General features: G+C 38.9%; 1 long non-coding RNA gene across 1 annotated transcript in view; it reads right to left on the bottom strand.

Annotated features, from left to right (window-relative positions):
* The window catches only part of LOC111747766 (uncharacterized), a 63,517-nt gene extending 38,816 nt beyond the window's left edge, over window positions 1-24,701 (bottom strand). The window contains exon 1 of the long non-coding RNA XR_002783714.2: window positions 23,901-24,701. This is a non-coding gene — a long non-coding RNA (uncharacterized LOC111747766). The remainder of the gene's footprint in view (window positions 1-23,900) is intronic.
* Between the last annotated feature and the right edge of the window lie 286 nt (window positions 24,702-24,987).

Genomic DNA, 24,987 nt, shown 5'->3' with positions numbered 1-24,987 from the left:
GCAAAAGACGAAAAAGGAATAATAAAGAACTCTGACAAAGGAAAAGAGGAACACTCGCTAATGGGGGAAGGGGAGAAGACTGGGCAAGAGCACGCGTTTTACATAAGAAGTGCAAAGGGACAACAGACAGAAAAGAATGATCAAACTCACTAGCAATCAATGAAATTGATATTAAAACAATGAAATCCCATTTTTGGCTTTTGTTGGCTAAGAAGAAAAATAAACCTTACCATTGGCAGGGAGTTGAGAAAATGCACTTTCATGCTGTGAATTGTTATAATCCTTTTACAGTTATTTAAAAATACGATCAGCATTTTAAATATGTCCACCTTTATTTAGAAATGCATCAACTAGAGACCTGGGCTAAGAAAATAATCAGATAACGATGCAAAAATACACATGTATAAAATTATTATTTAAAAAAGACAGTGCCTTTACACAGAAATGGTCAAATGTATGATGATATTACAATAAAATCATACGCATCATGTTTTTTAGAAATGACTATTTATATGATATAAACAATCTTTAATCCTGAGTGAAACAGACATTAGTTATAGGGAGATCCTAGACTATTTTCACTTTATGTATTTCTATAGTTAAAATTTTTACAAGAATGTACATTTTAATACCAAAAATACAATAAAGACACTTTTCTTTTAAAATAAAGTTTTGAATAGTTTGTGTATGTAAACTGTATGTGTATGTATAAAAGTAAGTCAGACACTATACAGGCAGTCCCCGCATTAGAATGGCTAACCTACTGACAACTCCTACTTAAGAATGGACTGCCATAAACCCTATTATATTAAAAATTTGAGTTAAATACATACAATGGTTTGTAATCACAGAAACGCAGGCACTACTTTGTGATACTCATGAAAACATTGTGGGTTTGGAAGTGTTTTTTAAGTCTTTTATATGCATAAAAAAGTGCAATATATACTATATACTAAGACAAACATTTTACTAACTGACGCTAAATAAGAACCATACATGTACCTGTTCTGACTTACTTAAAAATTGGACTTAAAGACACACTTACAACAGATCTTTTTTGTAACCTGGGGACGGTCTGTACACTGATATGTTAATGATGCTTATTACTGAATGCTGAAATTATGTACAATTCTTATCTTCTTATAAGATTTTCAGTTTTCTGATGGCTTTTACAAGTAGGCACTGGATGTATAACTTTTTGAAAATCAGAAAGTTATTTCGGGGATAGGTTATAGGTCGAAATTCACAGGCACAAAATTGTAGTGGCATACATTAACACATTTACCTAACTTCTTTACAGATTAAGTTGGAGAAATAAAGATGTAGCAGTGCTGAGAAAGAGAACTTGAATAACAAAAGAAATAATTTCAAATTTATGTATAAATATCTAACTCTGATATAAAAATCGTATATAGAAATATTTTTACGCTAGTATCCAAAGAGTATGTAACAACATTTGAAGTCATTAGGCCACAGATACCTTAATAAATCTCAAGACAAAGAAAAAAAAATATGGTGCCTAATGTCCATAAATCGGGAATGGGTTAACATAGTATGATGAATATGATTAATAGTATACAGTAAGTAAAAGAAATGAACCAGATCTAAATGTTCCAATATGTATAAATCTCAGAAACCTAATTACCCAAAAACCCATTGCCGTCCAGTCGATTCCGACTCATAGTGGCCTAAAGGACAGAGTAGAACTGCCCCATAGAGATTCCAAGGAACACATGGTGGGTTGGAACTGCTGACTTTTTGGTTAGCAGCGGTAGCACTTAACCACTATGCCACCAGGGTTTCTGAAAACTAACTAGCACATGAAAAACAATACTCTAGGTGTTTATAGATGAATTCATGTGTATGTGAAATTATTGAAAGTATACTAGATTGGAAGCGATGTGTAGAAATTGGAAGCGATGTGTAGAAATTGGAACCCTCATCCACTGCTATTGGGAATTCAAAAAGGCACAGCCATTGGGAAAAACAGCCTGGCAGTTCCTCAAAAAACTGGAGGTAGAGCTGCCATATACCCAGCAATTCCACTCCTAGGTATATACACTAGGGATCTAATAGCAGTGACACAAACAGACATATGCACAACTGTATTCATCATAGCACATACAGCATTTTTACTCAAATAACTTGTGCCTTCCGTGTTTTTTTTGCTGGCCTCGCCCTCCCTCCCTTCTCCCCCACCCCAGGTATTTTCAAAAGCATGCTATGCTAATTTTTTTTGCAGCAACAAGTGGAAGAGGACTGGCTTGGCTTGCCCTTGTGAGGGTGTCTGGAGGGGGGTGGGGGTGGGCGGAGGGCATAAAAATATGGTATTTACAATAGCAAAAAGATGGAAACAACCTAAGTGCCCATCAAAGGATGAATGCATAAGTAAAATGTGGTATGTACAGAACATGGAATACTACTCGGTGATAAAGAAAAATGAGTTCCTAAAACATCTTGGAAGATGGATGAACCTGAAGGATGTTATGTTGAGTGAAATAAGCCAATCACAAAACAGTAAATACTGTATGTTCTCACTTTTATAAAATGACACGAACAAGTAAATAAACAGAAACCAATGCACATTAGTGGTTACCAGGGATGGGAGGCAAGAGGCGGGGGGGTGGGGGGGGTCGAGATTTACTCTATAGGTAGTAGATACCTGTTTTTTTTTTGGTGAAGGAAAAGGTAATACCAAATGAGAGTGAACTGTACACAGCTTGACAAAATTAAACAATGTCATTAAAAAGTACACAAATAAAAAGGAAATACTGGTAATTGCTACTGCATGTATAATTTTTGAAACAACAGTAAAAACAACCAAAAAATATATGTGCTGGTATATATGTATGTATGTAGGCATATTTGTGTATAACACCAAAAAAAAAAACCAAACCCATTGCCACATATTCCACTAGATTCTGACTCATAGTGACCCTATACGACAGAGTAGAACTTCTCCATAGGGTTTCCAAAGCTGTAAATTCTTTATAGAAGCAGACTGCCACATCTTTCTACCTTGTAGCTGCTGGTGGGTTCGAACTGCCAACCTTCTGGTTAGCAGCTGAGTGCTTAACCACTGAGCCACTAGGGCTCCATATTTATGTATGGGTATATATATGTGTATATATAGGAGTTTGCATATGTGTATGAATCTGTGTGACTGTATGCACATACATTCATATATATAATAAAGCACATAGGTGGCACAGTTACTGATACTTTTTACACATAAACAAATATCTTTGGGGGATTAGATTTCTGGATTTGAAGGATTAGGACTGTAGTCCCATGGGACATCTCAGTCAATTGGCATAATATAATTCATAAAGTTATGTTCTAAACCCTAGTTTGGTGAGTAGTGCCTGGGGTCTTAAAAGCTTGTGAACGGCCATCTAAGATACAATTATTGGCCTCTACTTGTGCGGAGCAAAAGAGAAAGAAGGAAACCCAAAACTCAAAACAGAAACTTGTCTATGGGACAAATAGTCTACATAAAACACAGCCTCATCTACCCTGAGACCAGAAGAGCTAGATGGTGCTGGACTGCCATTACCAGCAATTCTAATCAGGGCCATGATAGAATGGGAGAAAAATGTGGAACAGAAACGCAAATTCCTAGAAAAAAAAATCCACTGGACTGGTTGAGACTGGAGGACTCCTCGAGTGTATTGTACTGAGTTACTCCTCAAACCTTGAACCAAAACTAATCCTTGAAGTCTCCTTGTAGCTAAATAACAAATTGGCTAAAAAAAAGTAGTGAATGCCACCACTAGGTACGGTGCTCTTTTAAAAAGCCACCTACATGAGACCAAAGGTCAACAATAACTTTAAAACAAAGATGAGAATGTAAGGGGCAAGGAAACTAGATTAATGGAAACAGGACAACCAGAATGGAAATATGAGAATGTTCACGCATTACGAAAAATGTAACCAATGTCACTGAACAACTTGTGTAGAAATTGTTGAATGACAATCTAAGCTTATGTGTAAATCTTCACAGAAAACACAAAAATTATTATTCAAAAAAAGAAGTATATTTGAGTGATTTATACAAAAATTGCACCGGTAGTTTCCCACAAGGAGAAGGAAATGGAACAGCATAGAGGATAGTGATTAAACGGATCTTGAATTAAATTTGTAAAAATGTGTTTCATTTTTAGAGTGGAAGTGAATATGGCAAAATATCAGCAATAGTTAATTCTAGGTAGTGGGAATATGAGTATTTCTTATAATAAATACTGTTTATATTTTTTATATTTTTAAATTTCTCAAAAAACTAAAGAGAAAAATAAGAAAATGTTACAGGCCACCTTCTTTAACCTCAATAGAATAAACCTGGATATTAATAATGAAAATGTAAGTAAAAAATCCAAACACTTGGAAATTAAAAAACCAAACACTTGAGAAAAACTGCAAAACAAAGATTTTATTAGAGTGAATTTAGAAATAATGACAACGAGAATCACTAAGAGTGGTCTGAGGAGTTGTCTAAAAATGCAGATTTCTAGGCCTCATGCCAAACCTACTGATATAAATGATATCCAGGAACCTGCATTCTTAACAAAACATCTGTTTAATGATATTTGATTCATGTGGTACTATGTGGATGAACTCAGCGTCAAATTTATACACTGTTGTTGTTGTTAGGTGCCGTCGAGTTGGTTCCTACTCATAGCGACCCTATGCACAACAAAACGAAACACTGCCCGGCCCTGAACCATCCTTACAATGGTTGTGATGCTTGAGCTCATTGTTGCAACCACTGTGTCAATCCACCTCGTTGAGGGTCTTCCACTTTTCCACTGACCCTATACTCTGCCATGCATGATGTCCTTCTCCAGGGACTCATCCCTGCTGACAACATGTCCAAACTATGTAAGACACAGTCTCGCCATCCTTGCCCCTAAGGAGCATTCTGACCGCACTTGTTCCACAACAGATTTGTTCGTTCTTTTGGCAGTCCATGGTATATTCATTATTCTTCACCAACACCACAATTCAAAAGCGTCAATTCTTCTTCGGTCTTCCTTACTCATTGCCCAGCTTTCACATGCATATGATGTGATTGAAAATACCATGGCTTGGGTCAGGCGCACCTTAGTCTCCAGGGTGACATCTTTGCTCTTCAACACTTTGAAGAGGCCCTTTGCAGCAAATTTGCCCAGTGCAATGCGTCTTTGGATTTCTTGTCTGCTGCTTCCATGGCTGTTGATTGTGGATCCAAGTAAAAAGAAATCCTTGACAACTTCAATCTTTTCTCCGTTTATCATGATGTTGCTCATTGGTCCAATTGTGAGGATTTTTGTTTTCTTTATGTTGAGGTGTAACCCATACTGAAGGCTGTGGTCTTTGATCCTCATTAGTAAGTGCTTCAAGTCCTCTTCACTTACAGCAAGCAAGGTTGTGTCATCTGCATAACGCAGGTTGTTAATGAGTCTTCCTCCAATCCTGATGCCCTGTTCTTCTTCATATAGTCCAGCTTCTTGGATTATTTGCTCAGCATACAGACTGAATAAGTATGGTGAAAGAATACAACCCTGACACACACCTTTCCTGACTTTAAACCAATCAGTATCCCCTTGTTCTGTCCGAACAACTGCCTCTTGATCTATGTAAAAGTTCCTCATGAGCACAATTAAGTGTTCTGGAATTCTCATTCTTCGCAATGTTATCCATAATTTGTTATGATCCCTACAGTCGAATGCCTTTACATAGTCAATAAAACACAGATAGACATCCTTCTGGTAGTCTCTACTTCCAGCCAGGATCCATCTGACATCAATGATATCTCTAGTTCCACGTCCTCTTCTGAAACCGGCCTGAATTTCTGGCAGTTCCCTGTCGATATACTGCTGCAGCTGTTTTTGAATGATCTTCAACAAAATTTTGCTTGCACGTGATGTTAATGACATTGTTCTATAATTTCCACATTTGGTTGGATCACCTTTCTTGGGAATCAGCATAAATATGGATCTCTTCCAGTCAGTTGGCCAGGAAGCTGTCTTCCATATTTCTTGTCATAGACAAGTGAGCACCTCCAGCGCTGCATCCCTTTGTTGAAACATCTCAATTGATATTCCATTCATTTGTGGAGCCTTGCTTTTCACCAATGCCTTCAGAGCAGCTTGGACTTCTTCCTTCAGTACCATCGCTTCCTGGTCATGTGCCACCTCTTGAAATGGTTGAACATCGACTAATTCTTTTTGGTATAATGACTCTGTGTATCCCTTCCATCTTCTTTTGATGCTTCCTGCATTGTTTAATATTTTCCCCATAGAATCCTTCACTATTGCAATTCGAGGCTTGAATTTTTTCTTCAGTTCTTTCAGCTTGAGAAACACTGAGCAAGTTCTTACCTTTTGGTTTTCCATCTCCAGCTCTTCACACATGTCATTATAATACTTTACTTTGTCTTCTGGAGCCGCCCTTTGAAATCTTTTGTTCAGTTCTTTTACTTCATCGACTCTTCCTTTTGCTTTAGCTGTTTGACTTTCAAGAACAAGTTTCAGAGTCTCTTCTAACATCCATCTTGGTCTTTTCTTTCTTTCCAGTCTCTTCAATAACTTCTTGCCTTCTTTATGGATGATGCCTTTGATGTCATTCCACAACTCGTCTGGTCTTTGGTGACCAGTGTTCAATGCATCAAATCTACTCTTCAGATGGTCTCTAAATTCAGGTGGGATATACTCAAGGTCATATTTTTGCTCTCCTGGACTTGCTCTGATTTTCTTCAGTTTCAGCTTGAATTTGCATAGGAGCAATTGATGATCTGTTACATAGTCAGCCCCTGGCCTTGTTCTGACTGATGATATTGAGCTTTTCCGTCGTCTCTTTCCACAGATGTAGTCAATTTGATTTCTGTGTGTTCCATCTGGCAAGGCTCATGTGTATAGTCAATCTGTCAGTTTGTCGTACTGTGGGGGCTTGCGTGTTTCTGTGATGCTGGAAGCTATACTACCGGTATTCAGATACCAGCAGAGTCACCCATGGAGGACAGGTTTCAGCTGAGCTTCTAGACTAAGACAGGCTAGGAAGAAGGACCTGGCAGTCTACTTCTGAAAAGCATTAGCCAGTGAAAACCTTATGAATACCAGCGGAACCTTGTCTGATATAGTGCTGGAAGATGAGCCCCCCAGGTTGGAAGTCACTCAAAAGATGACTGGGGAAGAGCTGCCTCCTCAAAGTAGAGTCAACCTTAATGACATGGATGGAGTAAAGCTTTCAGAGCCTTCATTTGCTGATGTGGCATGACACAAAATGAGAAGAAACAGCTGCAAACATCCATTAATAATCAGAACTTGGAATGTAGAAAGTATGAATCTAGGAAAATTAGAAATTGTCAAAAATAAATGGAATGCATAAAGATAGATATCCTAAGCATTAGTGAGCTGAAATGGACCGGTATTGGCCATTTTGAAACGGATAGTCATATAGTCTACTGTGCTGGGAATGACAACTTGAAGAGGAATGGTGTTGCATTCATCATCAGAAAGAACTTTTCAAGATCTATCCTGAGGTACAACGCTGTCAGTGATAAGGTAATATCCATATGCGTACATGAAGGACCAGTTAATATGACTATTATTCAAACCAGTAGGGCCAAAGATGAAGAAATAGAAGATTTTCATGAGCTGCTGCAGTCTGAAATTGATCCAACATGCAATCAAGATGCATTGATAATTACCGGTGATTGGAATGCGAAAGTTGGAAAAAACAAAGAAGGATCAGTAGTTGGAAAATATGGCCTTGGTGATAGAAACAATGCCAGAGATAATATGACCACACTTAATAATTAACCTCTCTATATCTCAATATGCTTCATTTAGAAAATGAAGTGTTGTTTTAAGAATCAAGTAAATTAACATACATTAAGCACTTAGAACAGGACTTCATGCATAGTAAGCAATACATGAATATTATTACTGTTATTGCTATTATTGAAAACAGGTACTTCATACTCCTCTGGTGATTAGGTTTCTTGGTGATTACAACTTATCTGAAGGGCAAGTTGTTAATAAACACCAAAAGCTTAATAAAATATGTAGAAAATTTTATTGAGCAATTCCTTTTTATGAATTTTAATGATCAACCTGAAAGAATTTGCCCTGCAGTAATAATAGGAAAAATGTTGACAATAATGTAAATGGCAGAAAAATAATCTATAGAGTAAAATTTTATTTTATATGCATGTATTTTTTTTTTATGAGTATGGTTAAGAATGTAGCTATATATTTGCCCAAAGTGACAAAACTTCTTGGTAAATTTATACCTGGAGTAGAGGCAGTATTCTATATTCTATTAAAAAAAATATTGTTGGGTAATATCTAACTGGCACCAGAAGAAACAGACACATTGTAATGGTAAAAAAAAAAAAAAAATCCCTGCTGTTGAAGTCTGGAGGTGACCCTACTAATCAAATATTGTGCTGTCTTCCTGAGAAAGGCCTGGCAATCTACCTCTGAAAATTCAGCCACTGGAAACCCTTTGGAGCACAGTTCTACTCTGACACACATGCGGTCACCATGAGTGGGAGTCGACTGGAAGGCAATTGTTTTTGTTTTGTCTTCCTGGAGTGTTATCTACAGAACCTAAGGGAAGTTTCATGATTGCTCCCCAGTCCTGCTCATGAACACAGGGGGCAAATATACAGTCAGAACTAGAGAGGCAACAGGATGTTATAGTGGCAAGAGCATAGACTGAACCAAACAGACCTGGGTTTCAACTCCCCCTCTGTCACTTATAGCTGTGTGACCTTAAACAGTTCATTTACTTTTCTGAACCTCGGCTTTTATTCCAGCTAAAATGGGACAAATATGCATCCCCTTCAGGGCTGTAGTTACAGGCAGTAAATACAGGAGAAGGACAATAAAATGAGTAATAAATGAATCTTCGCTATTAAAATAAATGTTTGTTCTTGGTAAATTAGATTAAAAAATGAAACAAAAAAAAATGCTAATAAAGGATCAGAGCAGAGATACAGTCTACCTGGCAGGCAAATAATTCTATTCTGGCAATATACGTTCAATTTATCTATCGCCTTAGTTCTGACTTTGTGCTCCTTATATAACTTATAATAATTATGCTTTTTATCTAGTTTGCATAAAAGAACTAATGTCTAAGTTCCTGTCAAATTTCTTGGGCATCCAGAAATTCTAGTGTTAGATATTCACTTTAATCTTTAAGACATAAATTATAAACCTGCAATTTACGGACTCGCTTTTGCATGCCAACACCTAAAACTTGGCAAATTTCCCAAACAAATTCAGATTTCAAGTTTCTGTTTCAAAATTGGGTGGTCTGGCTGCATTGGGCCCATAGACTTGAAGGGCCATGATTTGACTGGAGCTGCCTATAAATAAGGCAAGTATTCTGAATGGTCAGCCTCCACCAGGTCGACTTCATATATTATTTATTTTGAGCCCTGGTGGCACAGTGGTTAAGAGCTATGGCTGCTAACTGAAAGATTGGTAGCTCAAATCCACCAGCTGCTGCTTGGAAACCCTATGGGGCAGCTCTGCTCTGTCCTATAAGGTTGTTATGAGTCGGGCTCGACATCAACTTTTCTTTTCTTTTTTTCACTTTTATTGTGCTTTAAGTGAAAGTTTACAAACCAGGTCAGTTTCTCATGCAAAAACTTATATACATCTTGCTATATACTCTTAGTTGCTCTCCTTCTAATGAGACAGCACACTTCTTCCCTCCACTCTCTATTTTCGTGTCCAATCGGCCAGCTTCTGACCCCCTCCACCCTCTCGTCTCTTCTCCAGACAGGAGCTGCGCACATGGTGTCATGGGTCTACTTGATCCAGGAAGCTCACTCTTCACCAGTATCATTTTCTATCCCATAGTCCAGTCCAATCCCTTTCTGAAGAGTTGGCTTTGGGAATGGTTCCTGTCTTAGGCTAAGAGAAGGTCTGGGGACCATGACCACTGGGGTCCTTCTAGTCTCAGTCAGACCAGTAAGTCTGGCCTTTTTACGAGAATTTGGGGTCTGTATCCCACTGCTCACCTGCTCCCTCAGGGGTTCTCTGTTTTGTTCCCTGTCAGGGCAGTCATTGGTTGTAGCCGGGCACCATCTAGTTCTTCTGGTATCAGGCTAATGTAGACTCTGGTTTATGTGGCCCTTTCTGCCTCTTGGGCTCGTAATTACCTTGTGTCTTTGGTGCTCTTCATTCTCCTTTGCTCCAGGTTGGTTGAGACCAATTGATGCTTCTTAGATGGCCACTTGCTAGCATTTAAGACCTCAGAAGCCACTGTTCAAAGTGTGACGCAGAATTTTTTCTTAATAGATTTTTTTATGCCAACTGAAATATATGTCCCCTGAAACCTTGGCCCCAAACCCCTGCCCGTGCTGCGTTTGCCTTCCAAGTGTTCAGTTTATTCAGGAAACTTCTTTGGTTTTGGTTTAGTTCAGTTGTGCTGACCTCTCCTGTATCGTGTGTTGTCTTTCCCTTCACCTAAAAGAGTTCTTATCTACTACCTAATTAGTGAAAATCCCTCTGCCTCCTTCTCCACTCTCATAACCATGAAGGAATATTTTCTTCTCTGTTTAAACTGTTTTTTGAGTGCTTATAGTAGTGGTCTCATACAATATTTGTCCTTTTGCAACTGACTAATTTCACTCAGCATAATGCCTTCCAGATTCCGTATGTTATGAAATGTTTCAAAGATTCCTCACTGTTCTTTATTGATGCATACTATTCCATTGTGTGAATATACCATAAGTTATTTATCCATTCATCCTTTGATGGGCACCTTGGTTGCTTTCATCTTTTTGCTATTGTAAACAGTGCTGCAATGAACATGGGTGTGCATATATCTGTTCGTGTAAAGGCTCTTATTTCTCTAGGATATATTTCAAGGAGTGGGATTGCTGGATAGTATGGTAGTTTTATTTCTAGCTTTTTAAGAAAGCTAGAAATTGATTTCGAAAGTGTTTGTACCATTTTACATTCCTACCAGCAGTGTATAAGTCTTCCAGTCTTTCCACAACCTCTCCAACATTTATTATTTTGTGTTCTTTGGATTAACGCCAGCCTTGTTGGACTGATATGGAATCTCATTGTAGTTTGGGTCTACATTTCTCTAAGCCCTGGTGGCGTAGTGGTTAGGTGCTATGGCTGTTAACCAAAGGGTCAGCAGTTTGAATCTGCCCGGCGCTCCTTGGAAACTCTATGGGGTAGTTCTACTCTGTCCTATAGGGTCGCTATGAGTCAGAATCGACTTGATGGCACTGGGTTTGGTTTTTCTTTTTTTAATGGCTAATGATTGTGAGCATTTCCTCATGTATCTGTTAGCTGCCTGAATGTCTTCTTTAGTAAAGTATCTGTTCATAACCTTTGCCCATTTTTTAATTGGGGACTTGTCTTTTTGTTGTTGAGTTTTTGCAGTATCATATAGATTGTAGAGATCAGGAGCTGATCAGAAATGTCATAGCTAAAAACGTTTTCCCAGTCTGTACATAATCTTTTAATCTTTTGGTGAAGTCTTTGGATGAGGATAGGTGTTTGATTTTTTAGGAGCTTCCAGTTATCTAGTTTCTTATCTGCATTGTTAGTAATGTTTTGTATACTCTTTATGCCATGTATTGGGGCTCCTAACGTTGCCCCTGTTTTTTCTTCCATGATCTTTATAGTTTTAGATTTTATATTTAGTTCTTTGATCCATTTTGGGTTAGTTTTTGTGCATGGTGTGAGGTATTGGTCTTGTTTCATTTTTTTTTGCAGGTGGATATCCAGTTATGCCAGAACCATTTGTTAAACAGACTGTCTTTCCCCCAATTATCTGACTTTGGGCTTTTGTCAAATATTAACTGCTCATATGTGGATGGATTTATGTCTGGATTCTCAATTCTGTTCCATTGGCCTACGTATCTGTTGTGGCACTAATACCAGGCTGTTTTGACTACTGTGGCAGTATAATAGGTTCTAAAGTCAGGAAGAGTGGTGCTTCCCGCTTTGTTCTTTTTCAAATGCTTTACTTATCTGAGGCCTCTTTCCCTTCCATATGAAGTTGGTGATTTGTTTCTCCATCACATTAAAAAATTTCTTTGGATTTTGGATCAGAGTTGCGTTGTATGTATAGATGCCTTTTGGTACAATAGACATTTTTACAATGTTAAGGCTTCCTATCCATGAGCAAGGTATGTTTTTCCACTTATGTATGTCTCTTTTGGTTTCCTGTAGTTACTGTCTTGTAGATTTCTTTATATAAGTCTTTTACATCTCTGGTAAGATTTATTCCAAAGTATGTGATCTTCTTGGGGGTTACTGTAAACGGTATTGATTTGTTGATTTTCTCTTCAATGTTCTTTTTGTTGGTGTAGAGGAATCCAACTGATTTTTGTATGTTTATCTTGTATCCTGATCCTCTGGTGAACTCTTCTATTAGTTTCAGTAGTTTTCTTGAGGACTCTTTAGGGCTTTCTGTGTATAAGATCAGGTCATCTGCAAATAGAGATACTTTTACGTCTTCCTTACCAATCTGGATGTCCTTTATTTCTTTATCTAGCCTAATTGCTCAGGCTAGGGCTTCCAGCACAATGTTGAATAAGAGTGGTGATAAAGGGCATCCTTGTTTGCTTCCCGATCTCAAGCCGAATGTTTTCAGGCTCTCTCCATTTAGGATAATGTTGACTGTTGGCTTTGCATAGATGCCCTTTATCATGTGGAGGAATTTTCCTTCTATTCCTATTTTGCTGGGAGTTTTTATCATGAATGCGTTTTGAGCTTTGTCAAATGCCTTTTCTGCATCAATTGATAAGTTCATGTGGTTCTTATCTTTTGTTTTATTTATGTGATGGATTACATTAATTGTTTTTCTGATGTTGAACCATCCCTGCATACCTGGTATGAATCCCACTTGGTCATGGTGAATTATTTTTTTGGTATGTTGGTGAATTCTGTTGGCTAGAATTTTGTTGAGGATTTTTGCATCTAAGCTCATGGGGGATCTAGGTCTTTAATTTCCTTTTTTTTTTATTGTGTCTTTAGCTGGCTTTGGTATCAGAGGTATACTGGCTTCATAGAATGCATTTGAGGGTATTCGGTCCTTTTCTGTGCTCTGAAATACCTTTAGTAGTAGTGTTGCTAACTCTTCTCTGAAAGTTTGGTACAACTCTGCAGTGAAGCCATCCAGGCCATGGCTTTTTTTGGGGGTGGGGGGAGGATATTTAATTACCTTTTCATTCTGTTCTTTTGTTTTGGGTCTATTTAGTAGTTCTACCTCTGTTTATGTCAGTTTAGGTAGGTAGTGTGTTTCTAGGAATTCATCTATTTCTTCTAGGTTTTTAAATTTGTTAGAGTACAATTTTCCATAGTGATCTGATTTGATTCTTTTAATTTCAGTTGAGTCTGTTGTGATATCACCCTTCTGATTTCTTATGTGGGTTATTTGTTTCCTGTACTGTTTTTCTTTTGTCAGTTTGGTCAGTGGGTTACCAATTTTGTTGATTTTTTCAAAGAAGCAGCTTTTGGTCTTGTTAATTCTTTGAATTGTTTTTCTGTTTTGTATTTCATTCACTTTTGCTCTGATTTTTATTATTTGCTTTCTTCTGGTGCCTGAGGATTTCTTTCGTTGCTCTCTTTCTATTTGTTCAAGTTGTAGTTACAATTCTTTGATTTTGGCTCTTCCTTCTTTTTGTATTTGTGCATTTGTTTATATAAATTGACCTCTGAGCACTGCTTTCACTGTGTCCCAGAGGTTCTGAAAGGAAGTGTTTTCATTCTCATTGAATTCTCTGAATTAATGCTACTACCAGCCCGCCACAGCCTGAGGGTTCCTGTCGATTCGGGCCTGGCATCTCCTCTCCACTTCTGAACTGTCTCTCCCTCCCCCTGCCGCTCAGTCTGTTTTCTAACTTTGCCTTTGATGTTCAGGGCTTCTAGCTTGTCATAAATGTAATCATTTCACTTGTTTTTTTTGGACTTTGTTGTAAGAATGTTCACCGGAAGTGTCTGACTACTCCAGCATCTTCGACCCACCTCCCTTTTTTTGTGTGTGTAGGCAATACAATTTTTGACTGGGGCAGTTTTACTCTGTCACTTGGGGTCAGTATGAGTCAGAATTAACTCAAGGACACCCAACAACAACAATGAGGGAGATCAACCGTTTCCTTCCTTTACTCTACCTCCTGAAGAGTAGAGGCACTGAAGCACTGAGGTAAGTTGGAAAAGATGAAGAACACAGTTGGGTCACTATCTCAGAGGGTGGGGTATTCACCCTGTTGTTTTTATTATTAGTTGCTGTTATGGATTGCATTGTGTTCCCCCAATATATGTGTGGAAAGCTTGGTGGCGAAGTGGTTCAGAGCTACAGCTACTAACCAAAAGGTCAGCAGTTCGAACCCACCAGGCACTCCTTGGAAACTCTATGGAGCAGTTTACTCTGTCCTATCGTGTTGCTGTGAGTCGGACTCAACTCAATGGCAATGGGTTTGGTTTTATGGTTTGATACATGTGTTTTTTATCTTAGCCTCCTATACCTGTGGTTATAATCCTATTTCAAAATTTTCTTTGATATGTTAATGAGGCAATAAAAGTGTAGGATTTTTTTCCTTAATTAAAAATGTTTTATTTACTTTGTTGTTGAAAATATACAAGCAAAACACACACCAATTCAACAGTTTGTATGTGTACAATTCAGTAATGTTATTTACATTCTACAATTCAGTAATGTTATTTACATTCTTTGAATTGTGCAACCATTCTCACCCTCCTATTCTGAGTTGTTCCTCCCCCATTTACATACACTCGCTGCCCCCTACGTTTCCTATCTGCTGTAGTATAGGGTGTGTTTTAAGCCAATATCTTTTGAAATTTAAAAGAGCAGATTAAGCAAGCACAAACTGAGGGGAAGATATATGCTCCATGACCACTGTTTTGTTTATCTAGTGCTGCTATAACAGAAATACCACAAGTGGGTGACTTTAAGAAACAGGTTTTTTCTCTCACAGTCTAGTAGTCTAGAAGTCTGAATTCTGGGTGCCAGCTCCAGGGAAAGTCTCACTCTCTCTGTGTTGGCTCTGGAGGAAGGTCCTTGTCATCAATTTTCTTCTGTTCTAGGAGCTTCTCAGAGCAGGGACCCCGGGTCCAAAGGATGCACTCTGCTCCTGGCACTACTTTCTTGGTGATATGAAGTCCTCCTGTCTCTCTACTCACTTCTTTCTTTTATTTCTGTAAAGAGGTTGACTCAAAATACAACCTAATCTTATAGATTGAGTCCTGCCTCATTAACATAACTACCTCTATTCCTGCCTCGTTAACATCATAGAGGTAGGATTTACAACACATAGGGAAATCACATAAGATGACAAAATAATGGACAATCACACAATACTGGGAATCATGGCCTAACCAATTTGACACTCATTTTGGGGGAACACAAACCACCAAGGACCTTCCCCCAGAGTGCACAGAGAAGGAGAGCCTTCCCCTAGAGCCAGTGCCATGAATTTGGACTTCTAACTTACTGAACTGTGAGGTAAAAAAAAAAAAAACCTCTTCATTAAAGTTGCCCACTAGTGGTATTTCTGTTATAGCAGCACTGGATAATTAGGACAATTGCCTTCAGGTAGGCTCCAACTCAAGGTGACCTTATGTATAAAATAGTTTACACATTATAACATTGTGAATTGTCTAAGTTCACGAGAGATAAGAATCAGGATAAGTACAAATCTGGTATGGTGGAGGTCAAACATGCCTTTGGTATCCAATTTCTTCACCATTTCTGACACTAGCCGTCTCCTCCATGGCACTCTCTACTCCTCTGTTGCGTTTGATAATTCATTGCCGTGGCCGCACATTGCACAGAGACCATACTCACAGTTATAAGGTTTATTAGGGAAGTGACAGTCTACAACTTGGATCAGACTCTCCACCGTTGGGCTCCCCGTCATTGGCCTCTCTGCTGTCGGCCTCTCTGCAACTAACTGGCCCAGCTCATAGTCAGGGTAGCAGCCTGCGCAGATCTTTCAGCTGCCACACTTCTATCAGCAGCTGTCTGCCGTCGGCCTCTCTGTCAGAGGCTGCTAACTGGCCCAGCTCATAGCCCAGCTCTCCTAGCAGCAACTTTCTGCTATTAGGCTTCTCCACCTTTGGGCTTCCCTGCTGTCAGGTGCTCTGCTGTCAAGCTATCTGCCATCAGCTTCTCTGTCGTTGGCCTCTCCATTGCTAACTGACTCAGCTCATAGCCTGTGTAGCAGCCGACTCAGTTGCTGCCCGCTCAGCAGCAGCCTTCCACTGTTGGGCTTCTCTGCTGTCTGGTGCTCTGCTGTTGGCCTGTCTGTGGCTAACTGGTCCAGTTCATGGCCAGTGTAGCAGCTTCAGAACCACTCAGCTTCCACATTTCTCTGTTCCTCAGCCAACATCTTAGCCAACATCTCAGCCAACATCTGTCTCTCTTCCAGCAGACCTCTCTGAAACCTCTGCATTTCAGCCTTTTATATACCCCAATCCTCTTCAGTTACAAGGTGTAGCCACCCTCACCAGACCAGAGTTCAACCAACCCTCAACTACCCATGAGATGTCAATTAACTCAGGTCTTATAAATTACCAGGCAAAAGTATTAAACCGTCAAACTGTTTACAGCTTACCCAGGAAATGTTTATCAATCCAGGAAATCCCCTGGGCAAAAGTAACAAACCCTGTGGGATAGAAAACAACTTGGAAGTCCCCCCACTCAAGTTGCTTTTCCATAGTTCCAGGACAAATGTAACTCCTTAGGAGTAAGGGAAAAATCTCCCAAGATGTCCTTCCAAAGAACCAATGCAAAAGGCCCCATAAAGGAACTCATTGTCCCACATCAGCTAAGTTATTAAAACAATTTATGAAGATGGATCATTATGTGACTTTTGGCATATTATTTGGAAGGAGCTTAAAGATTGAAGGAAATTAACAAACATCCTTCTGTTCCCATCTATTCATTTATTTATTAAAAAGATTTTTTGGTGCTTATATAAGGTGTTTATATAACTATATATATATATAATTATAAAAACAAAGAATTAAAAGACTTGCTAGAAATGAAATGATATTCATGTATGAATAAATAAACTATTAGAAAAAAGTCCCTAAATATGTTTCCAATTAAATTTCACTTTTTATACTTAATATTAATTGAAGCTAAGAATATATTTATATATTTTGATCAATTGTTTACTAACAATAATTGTAATGGTAATGTAATGGTAAACAATTTTTTTTGCCCTTAATACTTCATGGTCCTACAACTTTTTAAAAAGTTAATTTTAATTCATATAGATTTTGTGGTGGAGAAGTATGCTAGGGTGATCAATGAAAGGCTTTTTAACAGAAAAATATATAAAATTAGGTTAAAAATTCTATACTGGAAATGGAAGTACATATAAAATAAACAAGAAACAACGTAAACTTTCCAATTGTCAAAGAAGAGTCTGTTCATGTATTTTAAAAACAAATGATGTTATTGTTTTAAGTGCCACTGAGTCAATTCTGATTCATAGCGACCCTAAATACAACAGAAGGAAACACTGCTTCATCCATCGCCATCCTCGCAACCCTTGTTATGCTTGAGACCATTGTTGCATCCACTGTGTCAATCCATCTTATTGAGGGTCTTCCTCTTTTTCGCTGACCCTCTACTTTACCAAGCATGATGTCCTTCTCCAGGGACTGGTTCTTCCAGATAAAATGTCCAAAGTATGTGAGTCAAAGTCTCACTTCTAATGAACATTCTGGCTGTACTTCTTCCAAGACCGATTTGTTCGTTCTTTTGGCAGTCCATGATATAGTCAAAATTCTTCAGCAGCAGCATAATTCAAAGGCATCAATTCTTCTTCTGTCTTCCTTATTCATTGCCCAGCTTTCACTTGCATATGAGGTGATTGAAAACGCCATGGTTTGGGTCAGGCACACCTTAGTCCTTAAAGTGGCATTTTTGCTTTTTAACACTTGAAAGAGGTCTTTTGCAGCAAATTTGTCTAATGCAATGCATAATTTGATTTCTTGACTACTGCTTTCCATGGGCATTGATTGTGGATCCAAGTAAAATGAAATCCATGATAACTTCAACCTTTACTCCACTTATCATGATGTTGATTCTTGGTCCAGTTGTGAGGATTTTTGTATTCTTTATGTTGAGGTGTAATCCAAACTGAAGGCTGTAGTCTTTGATCTTCATCAGTAAGGGCTTCAAGTCTTCTTCACTTTCGGCAAACAAGGTTGTGTCATCTGAATATCACAGGTTGTTAGTGAGTCTTCCTCAAATCCTGATGACACGTTCCTCTTCATATAGTCCAGCTTCTCAGATTATTTGCTTAGCATACAGATTGAACAGGTATGGTGAAAGGATACAATCCTGACGCACACCTTTCCTGATTTTAAACCACTCAGTATATACTTGTTCTGTTTGAATGACTGCCTCTTGGTCTGTGTGCAGGCTCCTCATAAGCACAACCAAGTGTTCTGGAATTCTTTTTCTTCACCATGTTATCCGTAATTTGTTATGATCTACACAGTTGAATGCCTTCGTATACTCAATAAAACACAGGTAAACACCTTTCTGGTATTCTCTGCTTTCAGCCAAGATCCATCTGATATCAGCAGTGATATCCCTGGTTCCAAGTACTCTTATGAATGCAGCTTGAGCTTCTGGCAGTTCCCTGTCTGTGTACTGCTACAACTGCTTTTGAATGATATTCAGTTTGCTTACTGTATCCTAGTTTCTTGCTTTGTTTTGTTTTGATATGCCAAAATGGGTTGCTTGAGTGAACTAGCTGGATTATTTTTGCCTTTGGGGCTCTGACATCCTGTCACCAGATGGCTAGAGCTGTTATCAGGCATATGAGCTTATGAGTCCATTCACTTTTCTTGTGTGGATTCAGCTCAGCTGTCCAGGTAGTTGCTCATCAAGTGTGTGGTGCATGCTCTGTCCTACAGTCTTAGATGGGCAGGGGTGTTTGGTGTAGGTACCAGTATCTGGTTGCAGCAGGGCGTCACACTCTGAACAAGGCAGGGGTTGAGAACAGTCCCCCGAGTATCTCTGAGGAAAGCGCATCCCTGTTCCCTACAGCATGCAGGTCGTTGGATTCTGCAGACGGCCCATGGGCACCCAATGTTTTAGGTTGTAAGGACTCAGAGGTATCAGGTATCCCTGGACCCCTGTTGCGGGGGCTGTGTGACCTAAGAGGAGCCACCAGTCTTTAGGCCCCTGATGTGGGTAGGTGAGGACCCTGTTTAATAGGCAAAGTGGTGTCAGGTATCAAACACCCACCTCCCCACCGCACAGTTTAAACAGTTGCAGTCTGCCAGCAAGGGCCTATTCTCCTGGAATAAGCCCACACAGGTTCATCCAGGGGGGAAAGTTATTCAAAGTCCACGGATCGTTTATACCTGGACACGAGCTGCTTCTGTCCTGAGCGCCCCAGTTTAGTGGAGCTGGCAAATTATCTTTTCCCCCTGTTGTGATTTTATTCCATCTCCAAATCTGGGAGCATGGCTCAGGGCACTCAAATGGGCCTATCTCAGGCCCAGGGAAATCAACAGCCACAGAAGCCAGCTTGGAGGCCGGGGGTGCAGCAAAATATATGCAAGTACTTAGCTTTTGCCTAGAGGGTTGTTCTTCTCTGGTTCTGGAGGTGTGAATAGGCTGTGCAGCTGGCTGCTTCTACCTGAGAAAACTGCAGCCAAACGCTACCACCAGTTTGCCGCGGCAGCTTCCAGGAATGGTGCCTGAGGGCATCCCAGCGATTCAGGTCTGGCAACTCCTCTCCGCTTCTGAACGGTCTTACTCTCCCCCTGCCACTTAGTCTGTTTTCTATCTTTGCCTTTGATGTTCAGGGCTCCTAGCTTGTCATAAATATAATCATTTCACTTGATTTTTAAGGTCTTTGTTGCAAGAGCGATCCCCAGAAGCATCTGGCTATTCTGCCATGTCGGCCCCGCCTCCTCCCATTTCATTTTTGATGATTTCCAATTTTCCTAGATTCATACTTCATACATTCTGTATTTCTGTTATTAATGGATGTTTGTAACTGTTTCTTCTCATTTTGAGTCATGCCACGTCAGCAAGTGAAGGTCCTGAAATCTTCATTCACATCATTAAGGTCTACTCTACTTTGAGGAGGCAGCTCTTCCCTAGTAGTATTTTGAGTGCCTTTCAACCCGAGAGGCTCACCTTCTAGCACTATATCACACAATCTTCCATTGCTATTCATAAGTTTTTCACTGGCTAATTTTTTTCACAAGTAGACCCCCTGGTCCTTCTTCTTTGTCTTAGTCTGGAAGCTCAGCTGAAACGTTTCCACCAAGGGTCACCCTGATGGTATTTGAAATACTGGTGGCATAGCTTCCAGCATCACATCAACATGCAAGCCACCACAGTACGACCAACTGACAGATGCATGGGGTGATCAAACAAATGATGGTAGATCTCAAATTGGTACAGTATATATATTCTATTGGATACATTTAAGAATGACACACAGTTTATTTCAAAATGTCACTATTTATAATACACCAGAAATTACATTATTGCAGTTATTTAAATTTATGATGACAAACTTTAGATGTCAACTTAAATTTGTGTCAGGGGGTATGCAGTTGTTCAAAATTATTTTAGGTGGTATATAAGCAAAATGTTTGATGTTCACTGCTTTAAGGGCTGCTTTCCTGGCACTGGTCATCTGTTTTGCAGGTTTAGAGACTCACTCTTATCAGCCTCCAGAGGGGTTCAGGCTCTGAGAAACTGACTCACAGAATGAAAAAGCACATGAGACTGAGAAAAACATGAAAACAGCAACTCATTAGTTTCCAGTGAGAAATAGAACTTTCACACCTTTTGGAAGTAGTCGTGTCTTTCCATTCAGCACATTTTCCCCCTACAAAGCTAAATGGAAAGCCAAATTGAAATCAGAACTAGAAAATAAGGGATAGTTGATTGGCCTTTGAGTATAAATTGTAAGCCCAGCATATTATTTATCAGAGCAAACACAGGCAAGATCATTTGAAAGATGTGTAATAAGGTACAGTAGGATAGTTGAGATGTAAACCATGATTCAGAAAATCGCAAACCAAAAGTTTAATGGCATAAATCTATGCTAGTGCTGTATAGCCATGTCCCGACAGAGAGGGTGTTGTTCATGGGATAGGAAATATTGGGAGTCTAATGGCTAATATTCCTTTATTTGTTGGGTAAAGCCAATGTTTACTTCAGTGACTCTCTTTTTTCTCTGTTTTTATGGCTCACCAATTTCTCCAACCCCTTCAGATTCACACATTTTTTCCTTAGATGTTAATATACAGTAGTCAATCAGGTCACCATATGCTCATGCCTTAGGGGTCTGAGAGTCATTCTGTCTCCTTCAGATGATTTTGCATCTGTTTTCTTTGATTAATGATGTGTCGATCCTACAATTAAATTCTCAAAGGGCAACCAAATAGCTGTCATTTTCTGGCTCTTGAGAGGGGAGCACTGCAGTGGAACTTCATCACAGTTTCTAGTCCGATATCTGCTCAGGAAGAGCAACATCAATGAAGTAAGCAAATACTGTATTTTTCTAGTTACAATAAGGAAATTAGTAACACATTATTGTGGAAGGAGTTCATAGGCTTGTGATGCCAGAGGGACTACATTGTCACACACATACCCTCACCACATGTATGTGAGAATTTAGTGGGTGGTATAGTCATTTTTTTTTATAGTCATTACTCAAAATATGCAGAAGTAATCAAATAGAGAAAAACTGGTAAGGCAGAAGTTAGAAAGAAAATAGGAGTGGGGATAAATCTATCTGGAAGTGAGAAAACTGTTAACGGCCAAAAAGAGAAGATTGGAAAGCAAGTTTCAGTGAGGAAATGAGGCCAGAAGACATTAGCCACCAAAGAAAGAACCATGTTGGATAATAATGACATCGGCAGAAAGTGATGGGGAGTGAACACCAAGAGTCAAGAAATGGAAGAAAAGACAAAGAATATTGGAGTGGCAGTCCCATTCTACAAAGGATAACAAATTAACATTACCTTTCTAGTATTTACTAGGAATATCTAAAGATAATCTTAAAGTTCTCAAAGTGTATTCATTGCCCAGATTAGCTAGGAATCTAAACAAGAGATTGTCTATGTAAATTCACTATTAGTTGGAAAGGGATCACCTAAATTTGTTTAGTTGGATCTACCACACAAAAACATATCATCTATAAAGCACACAAAGTTTGTCTAGAGAAAACAGAAGGCATAGAAAAATTTATATACGACAAACAAGTTTCTATTAAAGAATACATGATTAGCAAGATAATACAGGATGGACTTCTCCTGTTGGAGGTCTCTAGTTAAACTGTCTAAAACATATTAAGTGTTTTCCCTGAGGGCACGCTGTCTCTCATTGGTTTACTTATTAAGTCATGGGTCACTTTCTCAAAAGTAGAAGTGGAATTTAAGACAAAATGGAGTCTGAGTCATGAGGTTGATCTCTGAGAACCTGATTTCTTTAAGTTACATAATTTTCTATATATCAAGAGGGTAAGAGTTTGATTACAAGCATTAGACAGGTATTTCATACAACATTGTCTTGAAAACTGATTAAACCAATTACTGATTTACCTTAAATATAACTCTACTGATTTTTTGGAGTCAGTTTCTCAAAACAGACTGAATTCTTCAAAAAAAAGCATAACGTCTGGAGCAAAATGGTATTGTTAGTTTATCTGGACAATTGTTTGACTACTAGTGGCTTCAGGAATCAGTTTTTTTCTCAAAGCTCAAGGTTTAAAAGGACACCCAAAGGTGATGGCCCATGTAGGTTGCCCCAGGCTCTATGAAAGTCAGAAATCTGGATTTTAGGAAAATTATGTACAGTCTTTCACGGTTGCCTCTTTGGATCAGGATCTTGTAATAGAATCTTTGATTAAAAATGTTTAGTAAATGGTAATTGGTCACTATCTGGTTTTTAAGATCTCAGGCACCATACAGTAAATCAGGAGGTAAAATAGAAACACTAACACTAGGCCAATTGTCTGAAATAATCAATGAAACCATGACTCTAAGGTCTTTGAACCAAGGAAACAAATCTCATGAGGTGTTTGTTTACACATAAGTAGCATCAGTAACTGTTTTTCATGTGTCTCCGTAACAACTACATTCTCTCAAACCTAAGATTGTGTATTAATATAAACACAGCAATATTTATCTATTAAGGAACAAACTATTTGAGAGAACTAATAGAAAATCTGATGTTATTCTAATTTGTAAAATCATAGCTCAAATTTTAGACACTTTTCTGGTTATGATATTTATAACTTTGCTAAGTTTACCAAAAGGAACTTCTAATTCAAGAGTTAAAATAATTAAACCCATTAGTTGGGTAATTTAGGAGAAAAGAGGAAAATGATTTCTTATATCTAGAATGTAGGACCTGAAAGCATTATTTCCAGAAAGAAAGACTTTAAAATATTAGAAATATTTTTTACATAAAACCCACGGTATCGTTTCATTTACTCAATCTTATGTAGTTAACTTCTGTTGCAGGTGATTCTGGATCGACTGCAGTTTGCAAAACCATCAGCTTCTGTATAAAAAAAATATATATATATAGAGTTCTGGAAATCTTGACTGAGTCTAGTCACAGTCTCTCTGCAAGTTCAATAAAGTCCATATTTTTTTTGTTGAGATATTCTGGTCCAGTGTTTTCAGAAAATTGGCAAAGTAAAAATTTATCTTTTAAATATAGGTAGAAGACAAGATTAGGTCATCCTGATTCATTTACATATGTTTAAGTGCACCTGAAGTTAGAGGCCTCTCCCGCCCAGTTTCTGTTCCTGAGCTGAGGTGGAGACGCATCGGACTTTGTCCGGAGTGGGAATCACGGTAGCTGCCCAAATGAGATCGGGGCGCGCCTTAAGGGGTATCAGGGGTCCGGGTACTCACCGCCCAGGTTTCGCAGTCAGCTGTCGCGGCGGAAGTCGCCAGAATTTGTAACCGAACGCCACTCGGGTCTTGTCCTGTCTTATTAGCCGATTGAAATAAGACGGACACTGATTGCAACGGAAACAGAAAGTGGCAAGTTTATTGTCTGCACATACAAGAAGCACGTGGGGTCTAGTGACCTTAAGGCCATGTGCTTGCTGACTAAGGGGGCTGGGGAGTTTTTTGTTTCCAAAGGCGTCAGGGGGTTGGGTTTGGTACCAGGAATTTCTTGCCATTAGCCCTCCCATGCCTATATTTGTGGGTGGGGGGGGTCAGTTGAAGGATGTGATTTCAATCTGTGCATGCTTCGTGGTGTCGGCATTCCCATTCTAAATGGGCTTTGAAATGAAACCCAAATCCTATTCAGAAGAGGAGAAATAGTACAGAGTCTAAGGCATGATATGAATAGAACCGCAATTGAGGGCTACCTTTAGGATTTTGAAAGAAGAGGAAGTGGGTACTGTTCTGATATGAGAAACTGAGTTTCACACAGACTAGGTTACATGATTGTGTACAAAGTTTTTGGTTGGGGAAACTTCCTACTGGTCATTAGGTGAAGAGGGCAACTTGATTTTTGATAGTTTTTAAATTTTTCCATTGTTTTTCTCAACAGAAAAAAATTTAAGGATCAAAAATATTGACCGGAGTGATTTTTGATGTGTATCCATTTCTCTGGAAACCTTGGTGGCCTAGTTGTTAAGAACTACAGCTGCTAACCAAAAGGTCGGCAGTTGAAATCCACCAGGCACTTCTTGGGAACTCTATGGGGCAGTTCTAGTCTGTCTTATAGGGTCACTATGAGTCGGAATCGACTTGAGGGCAATGGGTTTGGGTTTTTTTTGGGATCCATTTTCTGAATATGTCTAATAAAGTGAAGCAACTATGGGGGAAGAAAAGTTAATTCAGACAAACAGTGACTCATCTGTACACAGAAGAACAAGTTATTTTTAAGGGAAATTCCAATATGTCTCAGAGTAAGGGGATGAGGCTGGTAGATGAGAGATGACCGTTGCTGATACAGGCAAGCATGACATTTGTAGTAGGTCGA

This window comes from Loxodonta africana, chromosome X (assembly GCF_030014295.1).
Source record: "Loxodonta africana isolate mLoxAfr1 chromosome X, mLoxAfr1.hap2, whole genome shotgun sequence".
NCBI lineage: Eukaryota > Metazoa > Chordata > Mammalia > Proboscidea > Elephantidae > Loxodonta > Loxodonta africana.
The sequence above is the reverse complement of the archived record's forward strand: the minus strand, read 5'-3'. Positions and strand labels throughout refer to the sequence as shown.